The 24,739-nt window shown below is 28.9% G+C and overlaps 1 protein-coding gene across 8 annotated transcripts in view; it reads right to left on the bottom strand.

The window, feature by feature from the left end:
* The window catches only part of LOC145283502 (dopamine receptor 2-like), a 1,112,732-nt gene that overhangs the window by 43,712 nt on the left and 1,044,281 nt on the right, over window positions 1-24,739 (bottom strand). The window contains exon 1 of one of the 8 annotated variants that reach the window (XM_080132335.1): window positions 17,793-17,951. The exons of the other annotated variants lie outside the window; for them this stretch is intronic. The gene's annotated coding sequence lies outside the window, so the exon portion shown is untranslated. Of the gene's footprint in view, window positions 1-17,792; window positions 17,952-24,739 lie in introns of those variants that run through there. 8 annotated transcript variants of the gene reach the window in all.

Raw genomic sequence — 24,739 nt, 5'->3', positions numbered from 1 at the left:
GTGCATGGATTGGAAAGGAAACTTCAACCAATATATACATAAGGTGGGATGTATGAATATGTATGTGTGTGTGTGTGACTGTGAGTGCATGTGCCCATATATATATATATATATATATATATATATATATATATATATGAGTGGATGAGTGTATACACATCCGTATGTATGTGTGTGTATGTATATATATATATACATATGTATGCACATGTATGAGTGGGTAAATGTGTTCGTGTGAATATGGATATACGCGTATGTGTGAGCCCCTGCATATATCTGTGTGTGTGTGCATGTGTGTGTGTATGTGCATGTGCCTACATAGTATGTGGATGTTTGTGAGTGTATGTGCACATACATATATGTGTGTACATGTGTGTGTATGTGCGTGTATGTGTGTGTATATATATCTTCTACCTATTCTCCATCTTACTTGTGTGTGTGTGGATGCGTGTACGTATGTCTGAATGATTAAGCGCATATATACATGCGTGTTTTGGTTGGGGGAAAAAGTGTATATATATATATATATAAAATAAAAAATAAAAAAATAAAAATAATTGTTAGCGGTGGATGTATGCGAGTACGTGTGTGGGTGTGTAGGTGGGTATGTATATGTGTATATATGTATGCTCCTACATATATTTCTATGTATGTACGTGTGTGTATGTGTGTGTGCCTGCGTACGTGTGCGTGTGCATGTGTACATGTACATGAATATATATGTATGCGTATGTGATTGTGTGTGAGTGTATGCTATACATGGGGAAAGAAAGTCTTTAAAAAGAACCCTAAAGAAGCCATAAAAAACCTTCACCATATGGACTAAAAAACACTCTTTGAAACTAACTTTGACCGGTCACAGTGAACAACTTACAGTTGGAGACAGGATGTCTAAACACTGAACACACGCATCGCACCACTATGAAAAACATATTTAATATCAGCGGAGGCATATCTACAAACTCCCGTTTTAAAGAAAAACTTTTTACGAAAATATCTGAAGAGAGCACACCCTAAGCTCGAAACGCGTTATAAAAATATTTTAAAATAAAAATATGATGAAAACCTTTAAAAAAAACCCACAATTGTTGATGGCTACACTCTTTTAAATATACATTTTTTCTCTCGTTGGAACTACACAACCATCACTTTAAATATATATATATATATATATTAATTTATGAATTATTCTTTAAAGCTTATATGTATCTGCAGTTCTCCCATTTGCCTCCCCTAACAGTTTCAATGTATTTCCCTTTACACCTCAAGCCCAATTGTTTTGCTCCTAATGCTAGACGTCGCATCCCTAATATATATATATATATATATATATATATATATATATATATATATATATATATATATATATATATATTGTGTACTGAAAGTTGTTAGTTGAGACAGCTCATTGGTACCGTCGGTTTCAAGCCCGATAATAAGGCCCGTTTAAGGTATCCTTATCAAGCTCTCTTCAGCCAATATTCATCTATCTTATAACCGGAAGTGTGAAGTATATATACCTCGCGAATTCACGTTTAAATCTCGTTTTGTTAAATCCCCCCTTTTTTTATCGGATGATGTAATACCTAATTTTAAACTTTGAATGATTTAAATTTAAGATCTAATTTCGAAAAAAATTCCTTATATAAATCGATTTTAATTTGAACCTAAATTAATTTAAAAATCTCTTTTCTTATGTATAAAAAACTTTAAAATCTGTATTGGTATCGGTTAAAAACTTAAAAATTCGTTTAATTATATCGAATTACGTTTAAAAATTTCCAAAAATACGTTTAAAGTTTAAAAAAAATATTTTTAATTATATCGAATCACGTTTAAAAATTTCGAAATACGTTTAAAAATTATTTTTTAAAAATCCAAATCTTTCAAGGTTTGGGGAAGTGAGTATTTATCTATCCTAAGTGATTTCCCTAGTATATTAACATTATTATATTTTTCTATAGTTTTAAATTCGAAATAGATTATAAATTACATTTATAAAATATAATTAAAAATTTTTTTTCATAAAATACATTAATTTAAAATCTATAATATAATTGCGATTAAAATCCAAGTTTACCGACTAATCATTTTTGTATTTACAATTTTTTTCCTATATATATGCTCACTCTGTAACGCAGAGAAATACTACATCCTCCGGACCATTCATGACCCCAAAATAAAATGTTTAAATGTGAGGAGTGAAGCTTTGAAAAGTTGCATACATAGAAGGAAGGGGCTCCTTATAAATTGGATCAATGAAAAGAACAACACTTAGATGTTGTTTATATATATATATATATATATATATATATATATATATATATATATATATATATATATATATATATGTAATAAGGAAAAAATTGTAAATACAAAAATTATTAGTCGGTAAACTTGGATTTTAATCGCAATTATATTATAGATTTTAAATTAATGTATTTTATACATTTTTTTAAATTATATTTTATAAATGTAATTTATAATCTATTTCGAATTTAAAACTATAGAAAAATATAATAATGTTAATAAATTAGGGAAATCACTTAGGATAGATAAATACTCACTTTCCCAAACCTTGAAAGATTTGGATTTTTAAAAAATGATTTTTAAACGTATTTCGAAATTTTTAAACGTGATTCGATGTAATTAAAAATATTTTTTTAAACTTTAAACGTATTTTTGGAAATTTTTAAACGTAATTCAATATAATTAAACGAATTTTTAAGTTTTTAACCGATACCAATACAGATTTTAAAGTTTTTTATACATAAGAAAAGAGATTTTAAAATTAATTTGGGTTCAAATTAAAATCGATTTATATAGGGAATATTTTTCGAAATTAGATCTTAAATTTAAATAATTCAAAGTTTAAAGTTAGGTATTACATCATCCGATAAAAAAGGGGGGGATTTAACAAAACGAGATTTAAACTTGAATTCGCGAGGTATATATACTTCACACTTCCGGTTATAAGATAGACGAATATTGGCTGAAGAGAGCTTGATAAGGATACCTTAAACGGGCCTTATTATCGGGCTTGAAACCGACGGTACCAATGATCTGTCTCAACTAACAACTTTCTGTACACAAAATATAAATAAGCTCTTACAATTTGGATTTTCCTTTTAATTGAGCACTCTTCTGGAATTATTTAAAAAAAAACTAATCATATATATATATATATATATATATTTAGTAAGATGATTGATAATTTATAATTAAAATTAAATATTAAAAATCGGTTTCATAAGGTTTCAAAAAACTCTATGTTAAAATTATTGTCCATGACTTAGTGTCTATCTCAATAAAAACATTGTTTCCGAAACGATCGTACAATTTATTGATTTTGTTTTGTTCCTCCTTATGAAACCGATTTTTAATTTTTAATTTTAATTATAAATTATCAATTATCTTACTAAATATTAAAAATAGCTCAAGGATATATGTGCCTATTGAGCTTATTAGATATCTACATTACAACGAAGACGGTTTTGCTTGTATTTTAATTACATTAGTGATTTTATTATTACATTAATATATACACTCTGCTCTTTAGACTGCTGTTCTAATCCCCTTCACACACACGCGAACACACACACACACACACACACATATATATATGCAACCTAGCATCTTCTCTTTTTTTCTGATGAGAAGCATTAGGATTCGAAATATCAGTTTATAAAGAGTTTATCTTACACCCTTAATTGGTGTAACATCCATTTAATAAACGAATAAATCTATATGCATTAGTATATATTTTTATATTGTTTTTATTTCTTCATATTCTCTCTCCTTCTCTCTCTGTCTGTCTCTGTCTCTATCCGTCTGTCTGTCTGTCTGTCTGTCTGTCTGTCTGTCTCTCTCTCTCTCTCCCTCTCTCTCTATACATATATATCTATATCTATATCTATATCTATATATATATATATATATATATATATATATATATACTAATTCATATTAAGTCCATAGGAGTAAAGCAAAACACATTTGTTGTTTTTATACATGATGATTGCAACGTCTAGTCAGACGAGTTCCACTCCCTCAGTCACTGAAAGTCCATGAGCCAGAAGATGACCTTTTTTTCTTTTAGTCCTGCCAGCGAATTCACACGCTCAAGCAGACATGACACTGAAGACGGTCCTTGGCATACATACATATATATATACATATACACACATACATACACATACATACCCATAAACATACACACATGCACACATCCATCCATCCATCCATACATACATAAATACATACATACATACATACATACATACATACATACACAATACATATAACACATACATACAAACATATACAAACATATACATACACACATGCACATAATATACATACATACGCATACACATATATACAAACATATACAAACACATGCACACGTACACATACATATTCACATACATATACGTACACATGTATGCACCTATACATACATACACATAAAGTTATCGACATATACCTAAACATACGTATATATGCACTTATACGCATACATATATATACATATATACATATACATACATACACACAAATATACGTATATACATACAAACACACATAAACATATATATATACACAATAAATAAATAAATAAATATAAACACATACATGTATACATATACAAATAGATATACATACACATACATACCCTAGTACATATATTAACATACATACATACATACATACATACATACATACATGCATACATATGCATATACAGAATGATGGCAGATCAATTATTACATGCTTCCAGCATTTCAGGGCTACACGCGTGACAATTTTTAAATCGCCACGGACAATTTTTTTTATAGATAAATGCCTGAGGAAGTATCTATACAAAAATGATGTTACAGAGTTTTAGCTTTGTACGACAGCTAAGTCTCTCTTTCGGTCCAAATGTTGAGATCCAACAACAAGCATGAGCAAGATAGCCAGTAACAAGTCCAGCTTAATGCGGGTACTGATCTCCCGCTTTATGTTTTTTTCATTTTTAAATCAGAGATTTGCTTCAACCAGAATCGAAATAAACATATACACGTACACATACAAGCATGCATACATACAGATGCACGCAAACATTCATACGCAAGAACACACACAAACACACATGACAACATGCACATACACACATACATGCATACATACACGTATGTACATGCATATGCACATACACGTACACATACACGTACATGTAGAATATACATGAAGGAGCATTCATGATGACGATGATGATGATTGTTACGAATAGGCGAATTCAACATGAATAAAAGAGTAAAACAATCCAAAATACACAGCACATAAAATAGAGAGACGTTCGCTTCGCTGCTAGTACAGCTTTTAAATTGAACATGCGTTCATAACGGTACACATCCTCAACGTTCATTACGACGATGATGATGGTTGTTACGAATAGGTGAATTCAACATAAATAAAAGTTTTACTCTTTTATTCATGTTTTTATACATATATACATACATGTTTTTATACATACATGATGATTGCAACATCTTGTCAGACGAGTGCCACTCCCTCAGACATTTAAAATCCATGAGCCCAAATGCCTGAGGGAGTATCTATACAAAGATGATGTTACAGAGTCTTAGCTTTGTACGACAGCTAAGTCTCTCTCTTGGTTCAAAATGTTGAGATCCAGCAACAAGCAAGAGCAAGATAGCCAGCAACAAATTAAACTGCAAACCAGCTTAATGCGGGTACTGGTCTTCCGCTTTATGGTTTTTTAAATCAGAGATTTGCTTCTCCTAGAAAGGTTGCCTTCACCACGGCTTACGGGAGCCCTCTCCACCCCAATACACATATACACACACACAAATATACACATGGTGCTAGTTAGCCGTTGACCCAGAAAAAGAGTTCATTCGCCCTTTGGAAGGTCTTGTTTTTAATCCTCCAGGGAGACTAGCCGCCCTCCTCACCAAACAAGTCTGGTGGGGGAACCAGTTTAGTCGCCGGTGACCCGACTATGAGGCAGGTAGTACTGGGTTACATGGTACCAGTAGCATATGATATGACCTGACATATTATACATACATACACACACATACACACACATATGTATATATACACATGTTATAGCATGTTCGAACATTTTTTGCTCTCTTTTTTCAAATATTGTTTAGTGATAAAAGTCGGATTTGCGAACGCCATTGTGTTAATGTTACTCTGACGAAATGAAGTGTGTTTTTGAAATATTGTTCCACACAAAGTTTTACCCCTAGTTGGATCGAGTTTGGTCAAATTTAAGATTATGGATAAGTCGATGAGAGTTTGTTTATTTTTATATTTTATGATTCTTTTCTTTTATGTGTGTGTGGGGGGAAGTGTTTGTATGGGGTGCGTATGTATGTGTTTTAGTGTGTGTCGCCATGAAATTTCACTAACACCAATCTTTGATCTGAGAAGTTGATATTTTCATTTGTTTTTTTTTGGGGGAAGTTGATATTTTCAGTGGTTTCTTTTTTTACGTGTTTGTCTGTACACACACACACACACACACACACACATTATATATATGTGTGACTACTTCATCTAATCACATAAATTAATATACGAAGATATAATTTTATGCGTAAATTTTCAGTATTTACGTCAACAGTGCTCAATACATTGGTAGAGCTAGGTACTAAGTTATGAAAATATATTTGGCAATTAACTATACAGAATATTCTAATGTTTCATTCTCGTGAAAATTCATCAGGCATAAATGAATGAAACATGGAATGAAACGCGAAATGAAACGCGGAATATATATATATATATATATATATATATATATATATCTCAATTCATATAGTACATATATTAATATATGTATATATACATTAATCTGTGTATATATATATTAATTCATATATATATACGTATATATATATATATTAATTCATTTATATATTATTTTATATATATATTAATTCACACACACATAACTTTTTGCTATATTGCAAAGGCCAAATTTTCATTTATCTTAACAATCAGTCTCTTTCAAAACAAAAATTTCTGTACATTTTACATATATGTTTTATTCATGAAGGGGACAACCGATAATTATATGTTAATATCGAATATTTTCCCTGTGGACCCACCAGAAAAAAAAATTCTTAGCAATGTTAGATATTGACTCAGCAAGTTAGCTGGACGATTATTATTATTATTATTATTATTATTATTATTATTATTATTATTATTATTATTATTATTATTATTATATTGATATTTGTAAAACTAGAATGTCAGAAAAAATATTATCAACAGATAAAATTATTTATATTAAAATACTTCTCAAAAATGTTTACTGGGTGAAAAAAGAAAATTAAAACATAAACAAAATAAATGACGAAGGTAGATCATCCGATTTGTGTCTTAATCATGTACAGTTAATGACTAATGAGATAGCTTGGTAATATACGTAATGAGTTTAGCTTAGAGTTTGGAATAAGTCTGGAAAAGTTGGATAAGTGAACACAAAAGATATCGTCTCCGCGTTTTGGAAGTTAGGAGAAACGCGACTTTAACATAATGTAGGAAATTACAACGTCTTACAGCTCTGGTGGGAAGTCAAGAATGAAGTTATATCAAATATATAACCTATTATTGTTTTGTTTCCTTTGGAGGGAGATGAACTTGAATAATAATAAGAAATGAAGACACAACGAGGAAATGTATGTGCTTTGCCTGTGCGCTACACGGACTGGATGTTAATGAACTGTTTCATAAGATGGGATTCCCCTACCCCACCAATATGCAACAATAGAAAAAGATTTTGACCACTAGACGACACACTGTATGTATCACAACGTTAAAAAGAATAAGTTAACTAGACGCTGTTTGTATACCGCCCGACATACATAATTAGTAAAATCAGGAAATAACCAAAACAAATAAAACAAAACAAAACAAAAAATGAAATGAAATAAAATAAAAAAAAATTAGGCAAAATAATATAAAAAGAGCCGAGGTTAAAAAACAAAACCCCAAAAAACTAAAATTAGAGCTGTAGTTATGAGTTAGGTACGAATGGTATAAAAAGAAGTTTAGTAGATTTACCAGTTTGTGAAAAGTCATTCAACCGAAGTGACACAATAAAATATAGTTAAGAAGTTATATTTTTAACCTATTTTATTTTATTTTGCCATATTTCGTTTTATTCATTTCATTTTATTTAATTTTATTTCGTTTTATTTTTTCATTTTATTTTGCCTTATTTCGTTTTATTTATTTAATTTTATTTTGCCTTATTTCGTTTTATTTATTTAATTTTATTTTGCCTAATGTTGTTTTTTTATACACAGTGATCACCACTTATCAAGGCCCGGAAGCCACTCAGGGATAAGGGTTATTGCAAGTACATTACGTTAGTGAGGAGATTTCATGAAGTGTTTACTTAAGGGGGCGGTTCATTAGGAATTTGTTAACATTAGACTTGAAGACATCCAAGTTGTAGTCCAGAGGGAAGCAGGCAGACGGAACAGAGTTATTATTTTGTTTTATTTATTTAATTTTATTTTGCGTTATTTCGTTTTATTTATTTCATTTTATTTCATTTTATTACGTTTTATTTATTTCATTTTAGTTTGTGCTATTTCGTTTTATTTATTTCACTTAATTTTGCCTTATTTCGTTTTATTTATTTAATTTTATTTTGCCTTATTTCGTTTTATTTATTTCATTTTATTTTGCGTTATTTCGTTTTATTTATTTCATTTTATTTTGCGTTATTTCGTTTTATTTATTTAATTTTATTTTGCCTTATTTCCTTTTATTTATTTCATTTTATTTTGCCTTATTTCGTTTTATTTATTTCATTTTATTTTGCATTATTTCGTTTTATTTATTAAATTTTATTTTGCCTTATTTCGTTTTATTTTTTAAATTTTATTTTGCCTTATTTCGTTTTATTTATTTCATTTTATTTTGCCTCATTTCGTTTTATTTATTTCATTTTATTTTGCATTATTTCGTTTTATTTATTTCATTTTATTTTGCATTATTTCGTTTTATTTATTTAATTTTATTTTGCCTTATTTCGTTTTATTTATTCCATTTTATTTTGCCTTATTTCGTTTTATTTATTTCACTTTATTTTGCTTTATTTCGTTTTGTTTATTTAATTTTATTTTGCCCTATTTCGTTTTATTTATTTCACTTTATTTTGCCTTATTTCGTTTTATTTATTTAATTTATTTTTCCTTATTTCGTTTTATTTATTCCATTTTATTTTGCCTTATTTCGTTTTATTTATTTAATTTATTTGGCGTTATTTCGTTTTATTTATTTCATTTATTTTGCGTTATTTCGTTTTGTTTATTTAATTTATTTTGCCTTATTTCGTTTTGTTTATTTAATTTATTTTTCCTTATTTCATTTTATTTATTCCATTTTATTTTGCCTTATTTCGTTTTATTTATTTAATTTATTTTGCGTTATTTCGTTTTATTTATTTAATTTATTTTGCGTTATTTCGTTTTATTTATTTCATTTTATTTTGCCTTATTTCGTTTCATTTATTTCATTTTATTTAATCTTATTTCGTCTTCTTTCGAATTACTCTGTTGTTTTTGATTATCTGTCTCCCTCTTTTTTATTATGTAGTACTCTTATATACTAAATAATTTGGTTAGATAATATTTCAATTTGCATTGTTTATATACATCTACTAATAGACGTTTTATACTTATCTATATAGATCTGTGTACGTGTTTCTGTTGTAGTATTAACATTTTCGAGGCCCTATAACATTATGTGTATTTTTATTCTAATTTTAACTTTTATCAACTTCTTGTATATTGGCAGGAAAATTGTAAAGATTCATTCTCTAAATTTGTTCTTTACTTCATCTTTACGATAAATTTTATAGTTCAAATTTCTTAGCTATTAATAATTAAATTTCTAATCCTTATCATATATATTTAAATGACAAACTATGTATACCTTATTATACTATAAGCTTAAATATGTAGTAATTCATATGTGATATACAAAAATGTCTAATTCGTTCACTTTACTAATTACAAATTATGTATTTTTAATTATAACTATTACTAAATCTTACATTGTTTCTAGCCATGTCATTAATTATGCAAATAAGTATTAAAATAATCATTGCAAGTCTTGGTTGCTTTTTACCCAATGTTTATGTTATTATTTGTTATATATATATATATATATATATATATATATATATATATATATATAGATGGATAGATAAACGAAATAGAAAAATGTATTTGGTGGAAATATCACCTTTGACGGTAATTCTGGGCCTGAAGACGTAATCCCCCAACGTGGGTGATTACAGAAACATGTATGCACATATGTAGCCATTAATGTTTGTATAAATAAAATTAATATATATATATATATATATATATATATATATATATATATATATATATATATATATACTAGCATGGGTGCCCAGAGTTGCCCGGGTATTTGAAGGTATATGTTGAGCAAAAAAAAAAAGTGGTCAATCTTTTTAATTTAGACCCCTATTATGACCCCTTAAAATTTTTGTTTTGGGATCAAATCAAGTTATTAAGTTAGATCTATGTTTAAAATTTCAAGTGTATGGACCCAAAATTGTCGGAGGAGTTTGGTAGAGTTCGCAAAGGTCAAATCGTTGAACTTTGACCCCTTAATCGCTAAATTTCTGGCCGAAAACTGATCACATCGATTTTCCCAAATCTCAGTACCCTGTATAACAGATTTAAAGTCTGTAGACTCAAAATTGACAGAGATATTGCGTATGGAAATGTACACACACAGACACACAAATACAGACAGACAGATACACAAACACATTCACTTATATATATATATATATATATTTATATATTCGAATCACTATCTAAACCGAACAAGGACAATTTCCTCACAAAGAAACGTATACACATATATATATATATATATATATATATAATTTTAAAAATATAATTATCCACTGACATGTGTTTCGTCGTCTACGATTCATCAGAATGGCGAAATCTAGCGTAGACGACGAAACACGTGTCAGTGGATAATTATAATTTAAAAATAATACAGATGGCGCTCCCCATTCGGGGGTACCAAACTGGTCAAAGGAAAAATTATTCCCAACTCGTATTTAGGTAAAAATGCATTTCCATATAAATAATTGAATTTAGTCAATAAGTATTGCTAACAATAAACAAACAAACAACATCATATCTATCTATCTATCTATCTATCTATCTATCTATCTATCTATCTATCTATCTATCTATCTATCTATATCTCTCTCTCTTTATATATATATATATCTATATCTATATATATATATATATATAAAAGCGAAAATGTGTGTATGTATGTATGTGTGTTTGTATATTTGTATGTGTGTTTGTGTGTCTGCTAAAAACTTTCGACAGACACGACGAAAATATCATATTGAAACTCCATCCCTCGCTCGAAAAATATCGAAAAATTGGCCAAAAACGTTAATTTTTTTCCACCTCGAAATCGACAATTTTCGACGGGGGGGGGGAGGTCAACAAAAATGGCCCTCTCGTGACGACGACCGGTTCTACGCATGCGTCAGATGACGTCATGACCTGATTTACTTTGATTAGTTGAAAAACTGACTAAATTTCATGTATGTCGCGTTAGCTCAGTTGGTTAGCGAGTTGGTTCGTTATCTAAACCTTTTAGGTTCGAATCGTGGTGTGAGATGTCTTTTTTTTTCGATTTTTAAAATTTAAATATTTAGCCAGTGTTATTTAAGCCATTTTACACGTAACGTTCGTTTTTCCTTTTTTTTTTTTACTTCGCTTATCCCCCCCCCGACCACACACCAAAAAACACTCGGGTACCCACCAATTTTTAAAATTTTTATATCGAAACAGGCTTATTTAAGCCATTTTTCACGTGTTCGTTTTTCTGTTTTCTTTTTTTTTCGATTTTTACATTTAACATCGTTCGTTTGCCTTACGTTAGTTTTTTTGTGTTTTTTTTTCGATGTTTTGATTACCCCCCCCCCCGCTTAAGTTTTATCGTTCGTTTCTATGTTTTCTTTTTTTACTTCGCTTATAACAAACAAACCTGGTCATTGACCTCATTTGCTGAATAGCTATTGCGTACGTCGTCGTAACGCTTTATGACTTCCGTGCGCGCACCTGTCAATTTGGTTCTTACTTAAATAAATTAAAACATCTTTCAGTAACTCATTCTGGCTGGCCGATTTTATTTTCAAACTTCGCCTCAGGGCTTCGGGTTCGATCCTACCCCCGGTTGCTTTTTTATTTAACAGCACACACAAACCCCCAAACACCCGGGCAACGCCGGCTACCCCCGCTAGTATATATATAAAATAAAAATTACAATTAAATTTACCAAAATGATCCAAGATGGCAAAACTAAAGTATATTATAAATATTAAAGAATTAATATTTATAAAGTTATCTCAGCCAGATGTAAAAGCTGGATAAAATCAAATAGGAGATAGAGCTTATAATAAGAGGAATATCCACTTATTACGTGTTTCCTTTTCAGATTAAATATATTTTTTAACTCTTTTTGAAAGTGTTTTTTAACATGTTTTATTAACTATTTGCTCATATATATACATATATATATGTATATATACATATATGTATATACACATATATGATGATTGCAACGTCTTGTCAGACGAGTGCAACTCCCTCAGACACTTAATGTCCGTGAGCCCAAAAATGACTTTTTTTTTCTTAGTCCTACTGGTGAATTCACACGCTCAAGCAGGCATGATTTTGAAGACGGTCATTGAGATCAATTATTACATTCTTCCAGCATTTCAAGCCTCCAAGCGTCACAACGTTTCCATCGCCACAGGACCGTTTTTATAGACAAATGCCTGAGGGAGAATCTATATACAAGTGATATTACAGAGTCTTAGCTTTGTACGACAGCTAAGTCTCTCTCTTGGTTCAAAATGTTGAGATCCAGCAACAAGCAAGAGCAAGATAGCCAGCAACAAGTTAAACTGCAGACCAGCTTAATGCGGGTACTGGTCTCCCGCTTTCTGTTTTTTTTAAATCAGAGATTGGCTTCTCCTAGAAAGGTTGCCTTCACCACGGCTTACGGGAGCTCTCTCCACCCAATACACAAACACACATGGTGTTAGTTGGCCGTTGACCCCGAAAAAGGGTCCATTCGCCCTTTTGAAGATCTTGTTTTTCATCCTTCAGGGAGACTAGCCACCCTCCTCAACAAACAAGTCTGGTGGGGAACCAGTTTAGTCGCCGGTGACCCGACCATGAGGCAGGTAGTACTGGGTTACATGGTACCAGTAGCATATGACATACACACACACACACATATATATATATATATATATATATGTATCGATATTGGATTTGAAAAATATTTCGTCACTGGTTCTACATTCAATAAGGACCTGTTTTAAAGGCTTGACAGCTTGCATTCCTGCATCTGACCTTAGCGAACTGTACCCAACTGGATAACGTCTCATTTATCGACCTTTCATATGATTTGGTATTCTATGTATTTTTCATTTTTAATGTGTGTGTTCCATATTTTTCTATATTCATTTAACTTCTCCGTCTCTATCTCTTCATCCTTTTTTCTTCTTTCTTTCGATCACTTGCCTCGGCATATCCTAATTAGTTTTTTTTTCATACATTTCTATGCATTACATCTTATCTTACTTTTATTCTTTCCTCTCTTATACGTAATAACCACATACCCCTTAGAACTACTATTATATAATAATTATTATATTTAACAAGTATCGGTTTCATAACCTCTAGTAATTTATCCTTTTACTATTCAATTAATATCCTCTATCTTACTCAATTAAAATCTTAGTACACTGCACCCCGTGTAATCTATCCCATCACTTTAATTATCATAATATTACGCCCAATAACATAATCTCTTCTAAGTGCTGTCGTAGTCTCAGATACCCACTGCTAAAAAATTACCAACTTAACATAACCCTATATCTCATGTGAAAACATCGTCATAGCTACAGCACATCAACGCAAATGATAAAAACAAACTATTTCAGCTAAACCTATACTCTCCATGAGAATTTAAACACGCATACATTAGACCCACTATGATTGACATGGTATTCACCAACTCACATTATATATTGCAAACTACACTTCCCTTTTATCACAGAGCTCGATATAGTTCCCCCAAACAACCTCCATAATATATTTCACGCCAAATGAAAATATCGCTAGATGTCGCATCCTAATTATGTTACTTAGCATATTTTCTACTCTTCTGATGAGAAGCATTAGGCTTCGAAATACCATAGTATAAAGAGTTTCTTTTTATCTAAATACCCCAATTGATGTATACACCTATTAAACAAATAAATGAATCTATATATATTACTATATAATTTTTATGCTTTGATTTTCTCTTATATATATATATATATATATATATATATATATATATGATTGATATGTAGTTTGCTTGAAGCAGTGTGTGGGATAGGTATGTAGTAGAGATTTAGAAGGCTATCACAATGCGAGGAATGAAATATAGTCGTTGTTGGTAAAAGAAGACGAGAACAAGTGGCGATTTACAAATCAACAAGTACATACATACATGTATATATCTATATCTATATCTATATATATATATATATATATATATATATATATATATATATATATAATTATTCAGTTGTATTAGGTAAAAATGTCTTACTTGTTATGTCTGCGAGAATATCCATTATTAATTTTGGAAAAATTCCTTTTTCAAATGGTGGACGTAACAGATCGATTCAAAGCATGTTAGATGATGGAGCGGAATTTGGATAGCTGTGTGGGGCCTCGGAGCAAATGTGAGGAGGGGATTTATGTATGGTCTGAATAGGTAATTAACATGTTTATATTTTTATTTATTTTTATTTATTTATTTATTTATTTTTTATGCATATTTTATATATATATATATATATATAGCCAGATATCAACATTTAGGTATTAAAATTTTATGATTTGAAAAGGTCAATCTTCAAATATAGAATTTTTTTTATTGTTTGAAAAAAGAATACAATTGAATAAATCTATTTCCTTAACCCATAAGGTTTCGATGCTTATTCATCTACTACGAGGAAAAATATTAGGGATAAACATAGACAATTAAAGTTATTAAAGTTTTTTTATTTAAATTTTTAGATACATAGAATAAGGGAACTCGTGACAATCACTTGCAGCCATATTTCCTTGTTGCCAAGTATCTTGGAAAGATTTCTTCACCTCTTTACTACCAGGATTTTCCATTTTCAATATTTAGCATTCATTTTGGATTTAAATGACAATGTACTTTTTCTGGCTCAATGTCGATTTCCCTTATTCTATGTATCTTAAATGTTTGTTGAAAACATTTAATAACTTTAATTTTCTATGTTTATTGGTTTTAGCAAATAAGGTGCAAACCAATATATAAGAATAATAAGCTAATATGTCCTTTTAAGGAGATGAATAAGAATCGAAAACCCATGGGTTAAGGAAATATATATATTAAACTGTATTCTTTGCTTTCAAATAATAAAAAGTTCTATATTTGAAAATAAACTTTTTCAAATCATAAAATTTAAATAAAGTTTGATTAATTTGCTCTACCCTGTATATTAAGGAATTTTATTTATGTAGGATTGTCTTCTATAAAATATTACATCTAATAATAATTTATAATAATATATAATAATATAATAATATATAATAATATAATAAAATATTACATCTAATAATAATTTGTAAGACTGGAAATAACTGGATTTGCATATCAGTAGATATCAGTAGATATTTTTCATGTTATTATTCTGAAGTGTATATATATATATATATATATATATATATATATAAATATATATATATACATATTAAAAAAAGCTTTCCCGTATATATATATATATATATATATATATATATATATATATAAATACTTTGCAAGGATGCTATATAGATAATATATATATAAATACATTAAATATATATATATATATATATATATAAATAAACAAATACATTATAAATAATATATATAAATACATTAAATATGTATATATATATATAAATACATTAAATATATATACATATATATATATATATATATAAATACATGAAAAAATATATTTTACTATACTATAATCTTTGTCATGCATTAACCACAAATTTTAAATTCCTAAATTAAAAAAAATATATAAATACATATATAAATGTATTATATATATATATATATATATATATATATATATATATATATATATATATATATATTGTGTACAGAAAGTTGTTAGTTGAGACAGATCATTGGTACCGTCGGTTTCAAGCCCGATAATAAGGCCCGTTTAAGGTATCCTTATCAATGATCTGAACTAACAACTTTCTGTACACAAAATATAAGTACGCTCTTAAAATTTGGATTTTCCTTTTAATTGAGCACTCTGCTGGAATTCTTTTTCCAAAAAAAACCTAATCATATATATATATATATATATATATATATATATATATATATATATATATATATATATATATAATATATTTTTAATGTATATATATAAGTACATTATAAATATATCATATATATATATAATATATTTATAATGCATTTATATATATACATTATAAATATATTATATATATATATAATACTTTGCAAGGATGCGATATAGGTAAAATATTTTCGCTTGTTTTTTTTCCCTTTAACGAAAATAGTTTCATAATGTTTTATTGTGAAATTGTTTTTTTTATTCAAAGTCTGAAGAAAGGCGGTTCATGTGAAAATTTACAAACGACATAATGTTTTAATTTTTCAGAATAGTCTTTAAACAATTGTAACTAACGATGAAATACACTATTTGTTGCTATGAGCCCATTCTTTTAAGTATTGGTTTTTGTTAAAACAATATATATATATATATATATATATATATATATATATATATATATATATATATATATATATATATATATATATTTAATAAAGCTTTTTCGGATAGGAAAAGATTAGACCATTTCCGTAATAACCTGGCCCCTGTTGGTTGCAGTGTAGTTTTGGTTCTGTGCAATTCTAGGAGATACAGTCTTCCAGGCTTTGCCTTCTCTGTTTAAGTTTATTGCTAATCTCGTGTGGTGCATTTATCGGGGAATGTCGACGGGGTTGCCCAGGCATTTTTGAAGGTAAGAGTGCCCCCCTCGCTGACTTCTCAATCCCACTTTCCGAAGTTATTTTTTGCAGTGGGAGAGAACTAAATATTTTTAATACATGTAGAGAAAACACCACACACATGCATACAATATTAAATCATAATGCAACCCATATATATATATATATATATATATATATATATATATATATATATATATATATATATAGAGAGAGAGAGAGAGAGAGAGAGACATGCCACAAGATACGATATCAACGGAAAGAGGTTTCGCAGCTAACAATACAGAGGCACATTCTCTTCCGTATTCTTAGTGACAACAGTTAAGTTACACAAATCTACGACGTAATTTTAATATTAATTTTTCCCATGATCTTTGTTTTGTATTTTAGTACAAATAAAAAAAATCTTCGAAGTCATCTTTATTAAAGCCCATATACATAATATATAATATTATTAAGCCCATATACATATTATATATCTATATCTATATCTATATATATATATATATATATATATATATATATATATATGTGTGTGTGTGTGTGTGTGTGTTACACAACAGAATACAGCCTTATCAAAATCTAATGATACTTACCAATCAACAATATAACCACGGAATGATTTCCTTAGTATTAAACCTCCTGCCTAATTCAACACTGTCTGGCCCATGTGTTGTCGGCCAAAAAAAAAATGTAGTCGTTTAAATCGTCTCATCCTAATAAGCCAACCGCAACAACAGTCATGTCGATGTAAACAATGATACGAAACAAGTCAAACCGGATCACATTTTTCCCGACATGCCCTACAGAACTCAGAAACGATAGAAAACGAATTTTAATGAGTAAACAATTTATCGGCGAAAACAAATTAAAGTTATAAATAGAATTATTACGTTGTTCGGAAATTGCTGTCTGATGATTCGATTTATTTTTAATAAGTAGATTTAGATTTGCTATTTGGAGATTTGTTAATTTTGTAGGTTTTTATGCACAATTTGAGACGATTTGTTCCATTTAATAAATGTCCAATAATTTCTTTTTTGTTAAGTATATAAGATCTTGAAAACGAAGATAGAAAAATGGAATGCGTAGACTTTTCCGGAATTGGTACAATGGCGGTCATCATCTTTTTTTGATCTACTATGTATGCAACATATATCTCTTTTTGTACATAACTATTGCTACCAGATCAGGCTGTTTGGAGCTACTAGATTTCTGACCTAAAATGCAACAAATATTGATGTTATTCTATTTTTCTTTTCACTTTGCAAAACTAAACCATATAAGGCAAAGTAAAAATAAAAAAGCAACAATTTTCACCTACAAACCAGCTAAACCAAATACAATGAATAAATAATTGAATATATGAAGTAGTTGAAGCATAAAACCTGTTTCCAAAACTGAATTCGGCATTAAACAACCCGAAATAGAGTTGATATGGCGTAACACAAAACAATTAAATCAAACACAATGAATGAATATTTGAAGATATAACCAACTTTGAACATAAACACTTTTTGTCTAAAATTACTGCATTCGGCATTAAAGAACTAGAAAAGAGTTAGTATGCCATATAACAAAACAACCGAATCTCTCTCTCTCTCTCGCTCTCTCTCTCGCTCTCTCTCTCTCTCTCTCTCTCTCTCTCTCTATATATATATATATATATATATGTGTGTATGTGTGTGTGTGTCTGTGTCTGTTTATATGTCTGTTTGTGGTGTTCTCTATTAAAAAAAAATAATGAAAGAATCTACATAAAACAAAAAGTGTTCATATATATACTTTTAAAAGAAGACAATGGAAATGGTCTCGAATCTCCAAGTTCAAATCTAAGGGGACTATGGTGACCGATTTTAATTTAAAACTTCAAATATTTTTTATTTTGATGAAATTTATATCACATATATAAAATTCTCTGAAAAAAGACAATCCCGACCATTTGATATAACGTATTCTAACATGTAAATATATTTTATATAAATACATTAAAGACTTTTTTTAGATTATAAATATATATATATATATATATATATATATATATATATATATATATATATATATATATATAACTACTTCATTTACTCACATAAAATTAATATACGAAAGTATAGATTTATGCGTAAACTTTAAGTATTTACTGCAAAAGTGCTCAATACGTAGGTAGAGCTAGTTAGTAATTTATAAAATATATATGGCGATTAAGCTACACTGACGAATCCTAGAGTGGATGAAACGCCGTATATTCAGTGTAGCTTAATCGCCATATATATTTTATAAATTACTAACTATATATATATATATATATATATATATATATATATATATATATATATATATATATATATACATATATATATATATATATATATATATATATATACTAGCAGTTCACCCGTTTGTTTTGGGCTCAAATAAATTAAAATGTTTGACCCATGTCAAAGTAATCTACATCCAAAATTTCAAGTGTTTAATTCCAGAATTGGCGGAGATGTTTTGTAGAGTCTGCAAAGGTAAACTCTCTAAACTTTGATTCAAATTTTCGCCCAAAACTGATTAAAAAGCTTGCTGCATATCTGAAATACCCTTTATGTAAAATTTCAAATGTTTAGACCCAAAGATGGCTTAATAGTTTGCTAGAGACCGCAGAAAAAAATCTTTTGAACTTTGACCTGGTAGAGATCGCAGAAGTCATTAAAAAAACACTTTGACTCCCTAACATTTATTGTTTTGAGCTGAAATTAAAAAGTTAGATACATATCCAAGTAACCTACATTTAAAATTTCAAGTGTTTTGACTCAAAATTGACAGAGAAGTTTGGTAGTGTTCTCAAAGATCAAATTCTTGAACTTTAACTCATTAACAGACAAATTTCTGGCCGAAAACCGATTAAAAAGATTTTCCCAAATCTCAATACCCCTTATGTCAAATCTCGAGTGTGTAGACCGAAAATTGACAGAGTTATTTGGTAGAGAAACACACACACAGACATTTTCACTTATATATATATATATATATATATATATATATATATTAAAAACAAACAAACAAACAAACAAACAAAAAACAATGCAACAGAAACAAAAAAGAAATAAAAGAAAAAAATGTTCAACTGCTTTTTTTTTTCGAGAAACACACATCTCTCCGCTGAATTAGTTGATGGACTTCCGCTACTCAAGAAAACACGTGTAAGACGCACTACATAAAAATATGAATTAAATACTATGATAATTAATTGAATATATCTTCTGGTTTTGGAATGTTAACTAACGATATATATATATATATATATATATATATATATATATATATATATATATATATATATATATATATATATATACTAGCAAAAGTACCCGTCGTTGACTGGGTTCAAAAACATCCTACAGAAAATGGACTCTGATTTATGAAAGTATGATAGGTTATTTGGTGGAATTTCGGGGTATCAAAACCAAAGCAAAATATGATGAAAGATAAAATAAAATAGATAAAGCCATAAATTATTATACCATACCTGTTCACACTGAAACACTTATCACAATATTCTGTGGATCTATATTAAAAAAACCTTGTTAAACATTGTGACATATTTCCATTCTATGGAGATCAGGCGCCAACGAACACCCCATAATTTTATTATACCATATTTCTTTAAACTGAAACATAATTATAAAAGTATACTTACGCAGATAGATATGAAAAGTCTTTATTAAAGTTTGTGCCTATTTCCATTCTATGGAGGCCTATTTAAGTTAAAACATACTTATCAAGGTATTCTTTTGTACATCTATATTAAAAACACCTGTAAACGTTTTTTTTTTAATTTTTACATTTTTTATTTCCATACTTTGTGGGCCAGGTGCGAACACAGACCCCATAATTTTAATGAACCACCGTTCTGCCAGATCAAACATACTCATTCTTGTGTCTCGATACATATTCTATCATTATATGTAATCAGTTTTTTTAAATAGTCAACCATATAGGAGCCTATTCGTGACCAGACACACACACACACACATTCAGCTTTATATATATATATATATATATATATATATATATATATATATATATACGTAAGTGTGTCTGTGAAATTTTATAAACATACGAAAAGACTATGCGAAAACACTATATATATATATATATATATATATATATATATATATATATATATATATTTATATATATATAAAGCCAACAATAACTTCTAAATGTATACGATGCATTGCAAATCTTTATTTAAAATAGTGACAGAGATTCAGAATTAATGAGAATTTTAACAGATGTCAAGAGGTCAAGATTGACTCAAGAAATGTAAAAGTGAAAACTATTTTGACGCGAAATTGACCAATGAAAGTTAAGAGATAAAGTGGAAAGACAAGACGAGAAACTAATATCCGATACAATTCTAATGGAAAACCATTTTTTTTTCAAATATGTTTTTCTTTTACGTTCTTATTTTATGCGCCGTGTCTCGTATGTAGTGTTATCGTATCAGGAATTGAAGGATGAAGGCAACGAAAATGGAAGGATTATTTGCTCGTGTCGAAGGCAGAGGATTTTTTTTCTCTTGGATTGTTTTCAATTCAATATTCTCTTGAAGAGAAATTCGATTTAAAAAGCAATATCTTACTTGTTAATTAAAAATATCGATTTTGAAAACATTACAGGGGGAAAAGTGCGCTAAATAAATGGAAACTAAAAAAAGAACGCCATTAAAATCATCAGTCTTCAAATTTCTTTCTTTCTTTTTTCTTTCTTTTTTCTTTCTTTCTTTTTTCTTTCTTTCTTTTTCTTTCTTTCTTTCTTTCTTTTTTATTTCTTTATTTCTTTTTTCTTTCTTTCTTTTTTCTTTCTTTCTTTCTTTTTTCTTTCTTTCTTTCTTTTCTATATTTCTGTATTCCTTTACTTCTTTTCTTACTTTCGTCTTTTCTTTCTGTTTTTCTTTTTTCTTTCTTTTTTATTCTTTTTCTTGCGTTTTTCTTCTCTCCTTTCTTTCTCTCTATCCTTTTCTTACTTTCTTATCTTTTCCTTTTCTTTCTTTATTCCTTCCTTTCTTTTCTATCTTTTCTCCTCGTTTCTTTATTTCTTTATTCCCTTGTTTCTTATTTCTTTACTATTTTCTTTCCTTTTTTATTTCTCCCTTTTTTCTTATTTCTTTATTCTGTTCTTTCTTCTTGTTTTATTTTCTCTTTCTTTCTTTCTTTCTTTCTTTCTTTCTTTCTAAAAGTCTGATCGCTTCCCTGCTTCCTTTGTTCTTAGCTCGTTCAACTTGTTGGTTTTTTAACAATTCACTATTTTCATAATTCATTGTAATACAAATTACCATTCCTGTAGTTTCTTAAAAAAAAAAACAAAAACAAAAAATAAACTCCAAGTCTGAGAAACTCTCTTCCTACATACTGTTTCCCATGGACCTGGTCTTTTGAAAACTATCGTCAATAAACATCTTTTGTCCTGACGATAATCATTTTTCCTTCTTGGTAGTTCCTTACATTAAGAGGCTTCACGCCTTGTTGGAGCGATTTCCATACAAAATCAAATAACATTTAAACAAGCGATTGTTAAATCCAAATATCAGCCCGTAATGTCTGGCATTATCTATATTTCTTCTTTTTAAATAAAAAAAAAAATATTTATCATTTTGTTTAAACTGAAGATGGAGTATCCTGTCGCATGATATATATTCACTCGTTATCTCATACAATCTAACCGAGAGATATCTTTAAGATTCTAACCGTCCCTTTAGGTGCGATTAATTGAATCTCTCTTGCACTTGGTTCGCCGGGTATATTTGCCAAGTAGATTTTGAAATTCTTTTTCATGAATCCAGTTGCTTATATAATTACTGGAACGATGGAGATCTCCGCAAGATTCCGGTTTCTTTTCATGTCGTACATATGACCTTGGCATATCGTTATCGTTTATTCTCTTAACTCTCTTTAACCCAGCATCATAAAGGTCATTAAGTTCTACTACGGTTGCTTCTTTCCTTTTCTTGACCTATACCACCATGTCAGGTTTAATAGCTTCGTTTCCCAGGTACGTAGTTGTATAAACTGCATAGTCGTAGTGAATGGTATATGACTTATATCAGAAAAAACAGTTGGAAATATGTTCCCAGGACTTGCTACTGCATTGAATATTCAATTTTGCACACAGCAGCAAGTCCTGGAAAGACTTTTTATATATAACTTGATTTATAGTTATTAACGTTATTTTATGTGCGTGTTAGGTGTTAATGGGCCAATATGTGAGCAAATGTACTGACGCATACAATTTAGTTAAGGTACAACGCCTTTACTTCGTCTGTATTATCATAAATATCTATTATAAAAAGTCGTATTTCTGTTTGTTCAGTATGTGATTAATATATACAAAAGTACACCGTTTCACAAATTTATTTTCATACTAGAAAAGGGAGTTTTATGCACTTTTATTCCCTCAGCATTTCTATATGTACTCATAGCAAGCCGCCCGACATTGCCCAGTCGTAAATATTATATTGTATTTCGGGCAGATTTATTATCATGATAGAGACAATTTCCTATTGAGAATAACTCAATATATATAGTAATGGTTTCACAAGATATAAAAATATGACTAGAATTGAAACCAGAAAGTTAGCACTGCAGCCTTAGTCGTTATTTATCTCTTAGCATCCTTACCGTATGAACTACGGACAGATGGATGCGCAAAACACAAAATTAAGCGACTTCAAGCAACGGATGCTTAATTTTCAGCATACACAAAAGAACCAGCAAGAGTAATGTTGTATTCTGCTTACTCTTCAATGATCAACTGTTTTGATCTCCTTAGCAGAAATGTTTGTCGAACCAAAACCAAACTGAAAGTTTGCTACAGGCCCTATATATCAAATTTCAACTCTGTAGACCAAATATTAAAGGAAAGAGTTTGGTAGAGACTTTTCGCATACACACCGACAAGGTTACTATATATATATATATATATATATATATATATATATTTTTTTTTAATTACATATGCGTAAAAATGGTCTCTAACACTTAGTCCCACGCGAGCCGTTTTTAAGGTCAGAAGAACTCTACTCGAAAACGAATAGCCTATGCAAGAATATAGAACAGAGCTAGGACCACCTTTCTTTCTACTATAGAAGACAGAAGATTAACCTAAAAAAAAAGAATAAAATGAAAAAAATAAAAAAGTAAAATTACCATACACATGTGCGCACTATAAACTATAAATAGATATAAAATCCGGGGAAAGGAAGTGAAGCCGACACACTAAGCAGGGTTCGCTCGCTGACAGACGCGAAAATTTTGAAAATGGGCAATCAATATAAGCTAAGTAATTTAACAAATCCTAATATTACCAAAATGGCAACTGCTTTTTTTTTTTTTTTTCTCTAAATTTTGACGCATGTATTTTAACTATATGCGCATATATTGTCTTTAACTCTTTGCTTCCATGCGAGTCGTTTCTTATTACTTTATTTTTTATTTATTTATTCACCTTGTTTATTTATTTCTCTTTTTGCTTTTACCAACTGTGTATACCTTCT

Source organism: Euprymna scolopes, chromosome 8 (assembly GCF_053919585.1).
Source record: "Euprymna scolopes isolate OS-2025 chromosome 8, ASM5391958v1, whole genome shotgun sequence".
NCBI lineage: Eukaryota > Metazoa > Mollusca > Cephalopoda > Sepiida > Sepiolidae > Euprymna > Euprymna scolopes.
This window is presented reverse-complemented; position numbering and strand designations above follow the sequence as displayed.